The sequence below is a fragment of the Rhinopithecus bieti genome, unplaced genomic scaffold (genome assembly GCF_001698545.2).
Source record: "Rhinopithecus bieti isolate Rb0 unplaced genomic scaffold, ASM169854v2 scaffold_83314, whole genome shotgun sequence".
Lineage (NCBI taxonomy): Eukaryota > Metazoa > Chordata > Mammalia > Primates > Cercopithecidae > Rhinopithecus > Rhinopithecus bieti.
Window position 1 is genome coordinate 1186770 of NW_016836615.1, and position 9450 is coordinate 1196219.

General features: G+C 39.2%; 1 long non-coding RNA gene across 1 annotated transcript in view; it reads left to right on the forward strand.

Moving 5' to 3' along the window:
- LOC108524748 (uncharacterized) overlaps positions 1-9450 on the forward strand; it is a 39964-nt gene that overhangs the window by 16806 nt on the left and 13708 nt on the right. Inside the window, exon 2 of the long non-coding RNA XR_001884116.1 lies at positions 6461-6514. This is a non-coding gene — a long non-coding RNA (uncharacterized LOC108524748). The remainder of the gene's footprint in view (positions 1-6460; positions 6515-9450) is intronic.

Consider the following 9450-nt stretch of genomic DNA (forward strand, 5'->3'; position numbering starts at 1 on the left):
TTCTCAAAATCCCCAACCAAAGGTTTTTTAAACTCTGGGTTTTGGTTTTTTTTTTTTTTTTTTTTTGACTGGAAATGTTATATCCTTAGGCACCACATTGTTTTGCATCCAAACTCCCATATAAAATATGTATAAGCCTCTACCTCCTTTACCTTCTGTAGGACAGTTCTCTGGGTGCCCCCTTGGACAAACCCCATTCTTCTGCCTTTTTCCCTTTCAGTTCTCAAGAATAACTGTAGAATGTGCTGGGATAAGGAGGAGCTAGCCCATATAGCTCTGGCTTGTTCCAACCCCCTGGAACAGGATGTTCTTTAATACTTTAGCTCAGCATGTCATGATCCCCTGGGGCATAAAACCAGGGAAGGCTGCTTTCTGGGGTTTCTCAACTGCCTTGGGCAGCTTTCCTGAGCCATGAAGAACTGGCTCACAATAAATCCCAGGTTTCTGTAAACTCTTGCTGCTATCTATAATAAAATATCGAAATATAACTTGTGTGAGGGGTATTCTGTCTCACTAGATTCAGACAAGTTGGTAATCAATGCACAGTGAACCTGTTTCACAACCCTTTTTTAATAATTCATCAGATATAGTTCTACAGGTCCTGCATGATGACAATAAAACTTTGTTAATTGAAAGAAAATTAAAAAGCTCTTAACTCTATTAAAACATGTTCAAACATTCCTACTAAGTCTTTACAGCCTGGTAATAGCGGTCCCTTAGGAGGCCTGAGTTGCAGAGATCTTGCCTTGTGAGAGACATAAAGCAGACATTATGCTCAAAGAGTGCACAAGAAGTTCTGTATCATTCTTTAGTTGTTACTTTGGTTTGGGTTTTGTTTTCCTGACAGCGATTAATCTATATCATTCTCCAGGAATTATTTACCACCACTTCCATAATGAAGGGAGCTAGAAAAGAAGGAAGCAAATGTGGCAAGTCTTTTACATTTGTGAATTTATATTCTCTGTAGAAAAACAAGCCTATTTCTTCTGTCTCCTCCATCTAAGCTAGGTTAGAGTTATCTTCCCTTAGAAATCATAATAATGGGAAAATGAAACAATTGACATTCAATTTAAGCAAAAAAAAAAAAAAAAAAAAATACGTGAGTACTAAGTTTGAGAAGCTTGTTGTTCATTGGTTCTAACCACGAAGTGATTAGCTTTCTATATTTAGTTGTCAGAAGAGGGATTTTCACTGGATACAAATATTTAAATGACTTATTAATGGAAAAACCAAACTAGAGATTTCAGGATTTGGGATGTGACTTCAAAATAGCAGTAAGAACATTTATTAAATGGCCAATTTTTTTATGCATTAATAAGCTTAGAATTAGAATACTGTAGTATAACTTCTCTTGAGTGTCCTTGTTGCACTTGAGTACAAGCAATCATCACTGCATCCATTTTCATTTTCCCCTGAGTTTGCTTTTCTAATTAAGGGAGCTAGTAATGGCACTATATTTCATCTAATCTGGCTTTAAGTAATTATGGTTCATTGCAGTGATTACAAGTTATATTTATAATGAACAATAAAGGGGAAAACCTTTCAAATGCAGTTTATTACACTTTGAAAATCTGCTACAGAATGGACAGTCAATATATATTTACTAGGCAGTCAAATTCTTTAGTGAGAATATGAATTAAGTGTAAGAAATTCACATCCATGACTCTCTTTAAACTGTGACCCCAAACCCATTTCCTCCATAATACTCTCCTAATACCAGAATAGCACATCCACTCTAATGCTTCTTCAGCATTGCATGTAGACAACCCATAATATTAGTTAACATAGTCCATAAAATATGGTTCTTTTAAATAGTTCATGTTTTTTTTCTGTTTATGGTCTTTTCATTTATATGTAAGTTCCATGGATAGAAATCATCATCTCTATTTCTTTTGCTTCTTTTGGCAGATCCTATGCAAAATCTGCCTTGTGCCTTCCTTTCTCCTCACATTTCATTTAAAGTCCCCCCACTTGGTCATCTCAATATCCTACTAGGGCTCTATTCTTTTGATACGGCCTTCCTGACCATTCTAAAACTAATTCCTTACTCTATTGATTGCCTACAACATTTCCCACATCTACTACTTTGATTCCTGTATTAGTCTGTTCTCACACTGCTAATAAAGACATACCTGAGACTGGGTAATTTATAAAGAAAAAGAGGTTTAATGGACTCACAGTTCCACATGGCTGGGGAGGCCTCACAATCATGGCAGAAGGCAAAGGAGGAGCAAAGGCATGTCTTACATGGCAGCAGGCAAGAGAGCATGTGCAGGGGAACTGCCCTTTCTAAAACTGTCAGATCTCATGAGACTTATTCACTGTTACAAGAACAGTATGGGAAAAACCTGCCCCCTTGATCCAGTTACCTCCTACCTGGTTCCTCCCATGACACATGGCGATTATGAGAGCTACAATACAATATGAGATTTGCGTGGGGACACAGACACACCATATCATTCCACCTCTGGCCCCTCCCAAATCTCATGCCCCTACATTTCAAAAACAATCATGCCTTCCCAACAATCTCCCAAAGTCTTAACTCATTCCAGCATTAACTCAAAAGTCCACAGTCCAAAGTCTCATCTGAGACAAGGGAAATCCCCTCTGCCTATAACCCTGTAAAATCAAAAGCAAGTTAGTTACTTCCTAGATATGATGGGGGTAGGGTACAGGAATTGGGTAAATACACCCATTCCAAATTGGAGAAATTTGCCAAGATGAAGGACTATAGGCCCCACGCAAGTCCAAAATCCAGCAGGGCAGTCAAATGGTAAAACTCCAAAAGGACTTCCTTTGACTTCATGTCTTACATCCAGATCATGCTGATGCAAGAGGTGGGCACCCATGGCCTTGGGTAGCTCCACTCCTCTGGCTTTACAGGTGCACAATGTAGCTCTGTGGCTTTTCCCAGTGCACAGTGCAAGCTGTTGGTGGATCTACCATTCTGGGGTCTAGGGGATGGTGGCTGTCTTTTCACAGTTACACTAGGCAGTGCCCCAGTGGGGACTCTGTGTAGGGGCTTCCACCCCACATTTCCCTTCTGCACTGCCCTAGCAGAGGTTCTCTGTGAGGGCTCCAACTCTGCTGCAAACTTCTGCCTGGACATCCATGCATTTCCATACATCCTCTGAAATCTAGGTGAAGATTCCCAAACCTTAATTCTTGACTTCTGTGCACCCACAGGCTCAACACCACATGGAAGCAGCCAAGGCTTGGGGTTTGTACCATCTGAAGCAGCAGCCTGAGCTGTATGCTGGCCCTTTTAGCCACTGCTGGGACACAGGGCACCAAATCCAGGGCATTTCACAAAGCAGTAAGGCCCTGGGCCTGGCCCACAAAACCATTTTTTTTTTCCTCCTAGGCCTCCTGGCTTGTGATGGGAGGGGCTGCCCCGAAGACCTCTGGCATGCCCTGGAGACATTTTCCCTATTGTCTTGGTGATTAACATTTGGCTTCCTGTTACTTATGCAAATTTCTGTAGCTGGCTTCTATTTCTCCTCAGGAAGTGGAGTTTTCTTTTCTATTGCATTATCAGGCTGCAAGTTTTCCAAACTTTTATGCTCTGCTTCCCTTTTAAATATAAGTTCCAATTCCAAACAATATATTTGTAAATACATAAAACTAGATTTTTTTTTCAGCAGCACCCAAGTTACCTCTTGAATGCTTTGCTGCTTATAAATTTTTTCCACCAAACACCCTAAATCATCTCTCTCGAGTTCAAAGTTCCACAGATCTCTAGGCCAGGGGCAAGAACATAGCAAGAGTTACCTTTATTTCAGTTCTCAACAAGTTCCTTATCTCCATCGAAGACCCCTTCAGCCTGGCCTTTATTGTCCATATCATTATCAGCATTTTGGTTGAAGTCATTCAACAAGTCTCTAGGAAGTTCCAAACTTTCCCACATCTCCCTGTCTTCTGAGACCTCCAAGTCTCTAGAAAGTTCCAAAGTTTCCTACATTTTCCTATCTTCTTCTGAGTCCTCCAAACTGTTCCAACCTCTGCCTGTTACCCAGTTCCAAAGTCATTTCCACATTTTCAGGTATCCTTGTAGTGGTATCCCACTCTATTGGCACCAATTTACTGAATTAGTCTGTTCTCACACTTGATAAAGACATACCTGATACTGGGTAATTATTAAAGAAAAAGACGTTTAATTGATGCACAGTTTCACATGACTGGGAAAACCTCACAATCATGGCAGAAGGTGAAAGAGGAACAAAGGCATGTCTTACATGGCAGCAGGCAAGCAAATGTGCACAGGGGAACTGCCATTTATAAAACCATCAGATCTCATGAGACTTATTCACTATCATGAGAACAGCATGGGAAAAATCTGCCCCCATGATTCAATTACCTCCCACTGGGTCCCTCTGATTACACATGGAAATTATGGGAGCTGCAATTCAAGATGAGATTTGTGTGGGGACACAGCCAAACCATATCAATTCCTATATATATTGTCTTATATTATTAAGGATTGTTAGCTCCTAAAAGAAAAAAAAAAAAATACTGGCCTGTCTGCCCTGTCATGTGTTATGAAACCTTGTCCATTCATTCAAAGAGTATTTATTAATTTTTTTTCAATCTTCAGCCTTCATCCTTTCCCTCTGGACTCTTTCTGTAGCATAATCATATATACTTGCAGGTCTTTAACTACCATCTACAGGCTATTAACATCCAATAACTCCAACTCAGACCTCTCTTGAGAGATCAAGGTACATATATCTAGTTTTCTCTCATTATGTCCATTCAAATATTTCATGAACACTTAAAATTCAACCAATCTAAAACTGAAGTCATCATCTCTCCCCCCACCCTAAACATCCACTTCGTTGTTCAACTTAGAAGCCTCATACCACCTGCCCTCTTTTATTACATCCAAATCTGATTGACCTTTCTCAACCATACCTTTTGTTCTTTGCATCTGCCACTAGTTTAGCCTATGGATATCTCTCAACGAGCTATTATCATAAGTTCCTAACTGTTCTGCCATGGAAAGTTGTAAATAAGACCAGCATTTTTTTTTCTGAGACGGAGTCTCACTCTGTTGCCCAGCATAAAGTGAAGTGCTGGGACCTCAGCTAACTGCTACCTCAGACTCCTGGGTTCAAGCAATTCTGATGTCTCAGTCTCCCAAGTCTCTGCCTACAGGCATGTGCCACCATGCTCAGCTAATTTTTTGTATTTTTAGTAGAGATGTGGTTTCACCATGTTGGCCAGGCTGGTCTCAAACTCCTGGACTCAAGTGATCCACCCACCTCGGCCTCCCAAAGTGCTGGGATTACAGGTGTGAGCCACCTTGCCTGGCCTAGAACCAGCATTTTTAAAAATGTCCTACAAATCTCAGATGATCACACCCTTCACTACCTTTCTAACCCATCTTCTGTCACTCCACCTTGTTAATTATGGTCTAACCACTTGAGACCACTTTCATTTCCTCTCATACATCAGGTTCTTCCCATATCAGCCTTATACATGCTATTTCCATACCTGGAATGTCCTTCTTTCCCTCATCCACCAAGCTGACTCCTCTGTCAGTTCCCAGCTTCACCTTCTCACAAATAGGTTATTCCATCACTAAACACTTGATATCCTTTCATGGTACCTATCACATTCAATATTACCTTTGTGTATTTTCCTCTTTCCCACTAGGGACAAAAACACTGCAGTCTTGTTTACTACTATATTCCCTGGACCTCAGAAAAGTGTCTGGCAAGTAATAGGGGCTCAATAAGTATTTGTTGAGTGAGTAGTTAATAATTTAACCAACTATTTCATAATTTCATACTATGTCTGCTGTAGACTAAGTGTGTCCCCAAAAATTTATGTGTTAAAACTTAATTGACTTTGTATGGTAATAAGAGATGGGGCCTTAGGTGACTAAGTCATGAGGATACAGCTCTAATGAATGGGATTCATGACCTCATAAAAGATGAGAAAAAGCTGTTCACCACTACCCTCTTTGCCCTTCAATTTCTTCTGCTGTGTGAGGATACCTAGACAGTGTCATCTATGAGGAATGGGCCCTCACCAGACACCTAACATGGCTGCACCTTGATCTTGGGCTTCCTCACTTCCAGAACTGTGAAGAATAAATTTCTATTGTTTATAAATTACCCAGTCTCAGGTATTTTTAAGTAGCAGTATAAACAGACCAAGACAATATACTTGTATATGTTTCTTTTCTCAGTGCCTGAGTTTCTTCATCTATAAAATGCAGCCATAAACAATACCCGCCTTAGAGGGTTGTAGTTAGAATTAAATGAGTTAAGATATGTAAACAATCAAACAATATCTGACCTATAGTAAGTGCGATGTGCTTTAGCTAATATTACACTGTTATTGTTTATTTTTAAAACTCACCATGCAAAATAAAGCTGTTATAAGTGCATTTTGCTGAACTTTGTTACTTTTTAGACAGCTAAATGATGTACATCTTCCAATTTTCTATCCACAGATGGATGGTCTACCCCACAGAGAGGATTCTTTACAAAATTTTCTCTAAGTCCAGGTATTTTCAATATTTTTTTCTGGTAAGAACATTTAACATGAGATCTATCCTTTTAGCAAATTTTTAAGTGTACAATACAGTATTGTCAACTACAGGTACAATGCTGTACAGCAGAACTCTAAACTTAATCATCTTGCATAACTTAAACTTTATTCTCATTGTTAAAAGATAAACTTTGGCATATTAAACTTTTAAAGAGTTTATTATTTGAGTAGACAAGATTCATAAATTGGGCAGCTTCAAACTAGAAGCAGTTCTGAGGCTCTATCCAGGGGCATGAGGAGAATGTTTTTATAGGGTAAAGATGGAAGCAAGCCAAAGAAAATATTTGATTGATTAAAGAGGAGCGGTATCCTTATTTGGATCATTCCAGTGGAAAGTCCCGTAGTTAGAGGTGAGTTGGTGCTTTCTGATTGGTTAAGACAATTTATGCAGAGCTGGGCTTCAGTTTGCTTACACGGGAACCCAGGGCACTGGAGCCATCTCAGTCTACCAGCCACACAATTAATTATTTTAAACCATTTAATAGCAACTCCCCTTCCTCCCCACTCTCACACCCTGGTAGCTTCCACTCTACTCTCTGTTTCTGTGAGCTTGAATATTTTAGATATCTCATATAAATGAAGTCATGCCATATTCATCCTTCTGTGTCTGACTTATTTAGGAACAATGTCCTTCAGGTTCATCCATGTAGTCACATATAGCAGAATTTCTTTTTTCCTTTTTGCAGAGAAGAGGGTCTCACTGTGTTGCCCAGGCAGGTCTCAAATTCCTGGGCTAAAGCAATCTATCCACCTACCTCTGTCTGTCTGCCTCCCTAAGGGCTAGGTTTACAAGTGTAAACCACCACACTCAGCCAGAATTTCTCTTCCTTTCTTTCTTTTTTTTTTTTTTTTTTTTTTTTTGAGACGGAGTCTCGCTCTGTCGCCCAGGCTGAAGTTCGGTGGGGCCAATCTCGGCTCACTGCAAGCTCCACCTCCCAGGTTCACGCCATTCTCCTGCCTCAGCCTCCGGAGTAACTGGGACTACAGGCTCCCGCCACCACGCCCGGTTAATTTTTCGTATGTTTAGTAGATACGGGGTTTCACCGTGTTAGCCAGGATGGTCTCGATCTCCTGACCTTATGATCCACCCTCCTCACCTTGTGATTCGCCCTCCTCGGCCTCCCAAAGTGCTGGGATTGCAGGCTTGAGCCATCGCGCCTGGCCTCTTTATTATCTAAGGCTAAATTGTATTCCATTGTTTACATATACCATGTTTCCTTTATCCAAAATTTTAGGTAAATTTTTGAGTTACAAATGTAAACTCTAAGTGAAGCATATATTAATAATAATTATTCCTTTAAGTGTTTCTTCTATTATTTTTCAAATGCCTCTTACAATTGATATGGTAAGATTTAAATTCATTCTACTAAATTTGTTCTTCAATATATTGTCACTATTGTGTTATCATGAAATATATAACTTAGTAAATTCTGCCTCTGCTACGTGTTCTCTTGCCAAAATATTGCTTGTTATTTTTAACATTATGTAAACCTTAAGGAACAATGGATTTTGTCCAATCTGTTTGAGGAAAAAAACTTTCATGTTGGAATTTGAAAATAAGATAATTATTACATTTTCTCACCCTCACATGCCAAGAACTCATCAAAATCTTGTCACTTAGTATAAAGTCTCTAACCACTTATCAAGGATGTTAAATCAATGCTTATAATAGTTTTATTATGACTGCTGCTTATAGAGTGAAGGGTATCCAGATATGCCACCCATAATATGTCAATTTGGAAGAAGCAATTGAGAATCAACAGATGCACAAATAAGTTTCCCTTATCTGACTAATAGCAGCATATTCTGGGAGACAGGGCTACCATAAATTTCCTCTTCAAGATGGATCTAACCTTAGAAGGGAGAAGGTGAATAAAACCTACATCAAATCCCTTCTCCAATGAAGTTTTATGGCCCTGAAAGAGAGGAAAAGACTATTCAAACCTATATAGACAAATATTATCACATTCTGCTTTCATTTCTTCTCCTAAAAAGAGAAGATCTGTTTGTCTTTCTCATATATGCCTTTTGTCCCCACTCTCTTTCTCCTGCTAAGGTAGGTATATGAGTCTCTATCCATTTAAGGAGCTGTCTTTTGTTGGCTCCCATATGCATACAGATAAATTATTTCCTTTGTTAATCTGTCTGTTGTCCATTTAATTCACAAACCCCAGGAAATAAACATAGCAGAGTACAGGAAAAGTTTTTTTTCTTCTCCTACAAGGGTTAAATTGTATATTCCCAAATAACAAAATTAAATACTAGACTAATAATCATGTTGACCTTTAAGTTCTTGCCATGTGACCGCCTTTTGGAAGAAATCATTTAGAACCCAAATTAATCTATTTGATACATTAACATAGCACTTTGCTGGATGAGACTCAACATTGATTTGAGTGAGATCAAAGTCTATTCTTTGCAGGTAGTGCTAACACACAAGCCTCACATCACTTTTAAAAAGGACAGTCTCCATATTGGCCATGCTCATGCTTAGGGGAAGGAATCATCCTGGCTAGCAGCCCCTACTGTCCATGCAGCTCATGGCCAATCGTGTTTTTGCTATGTTTGGTCCCTCTTCTAACACACTGTCAAATGTCCTCTATCCCTATGTCCACTGTCATCTACAATTTTTATTTTAAATATTTAGGGCCCTGCAGACACAACCCCAGACATATGATACATAAAATGTACCCTTTATATATATTTCGTTTTCAACTCATCTGGGCTTTAATGTAAGTTAGCGGTGTGAAGGATTTTGCAAATACATAAGGGAGAACATTTTTCCTTCTAGTTGTAGGTAGCATTTCTTACTCTCATCCTGTCTGAAAGGGAAAATGTATAGCAATAAACATGCTAGCTTGTCCTTTTTACTGAGGTACTTGGCCTTCTTTT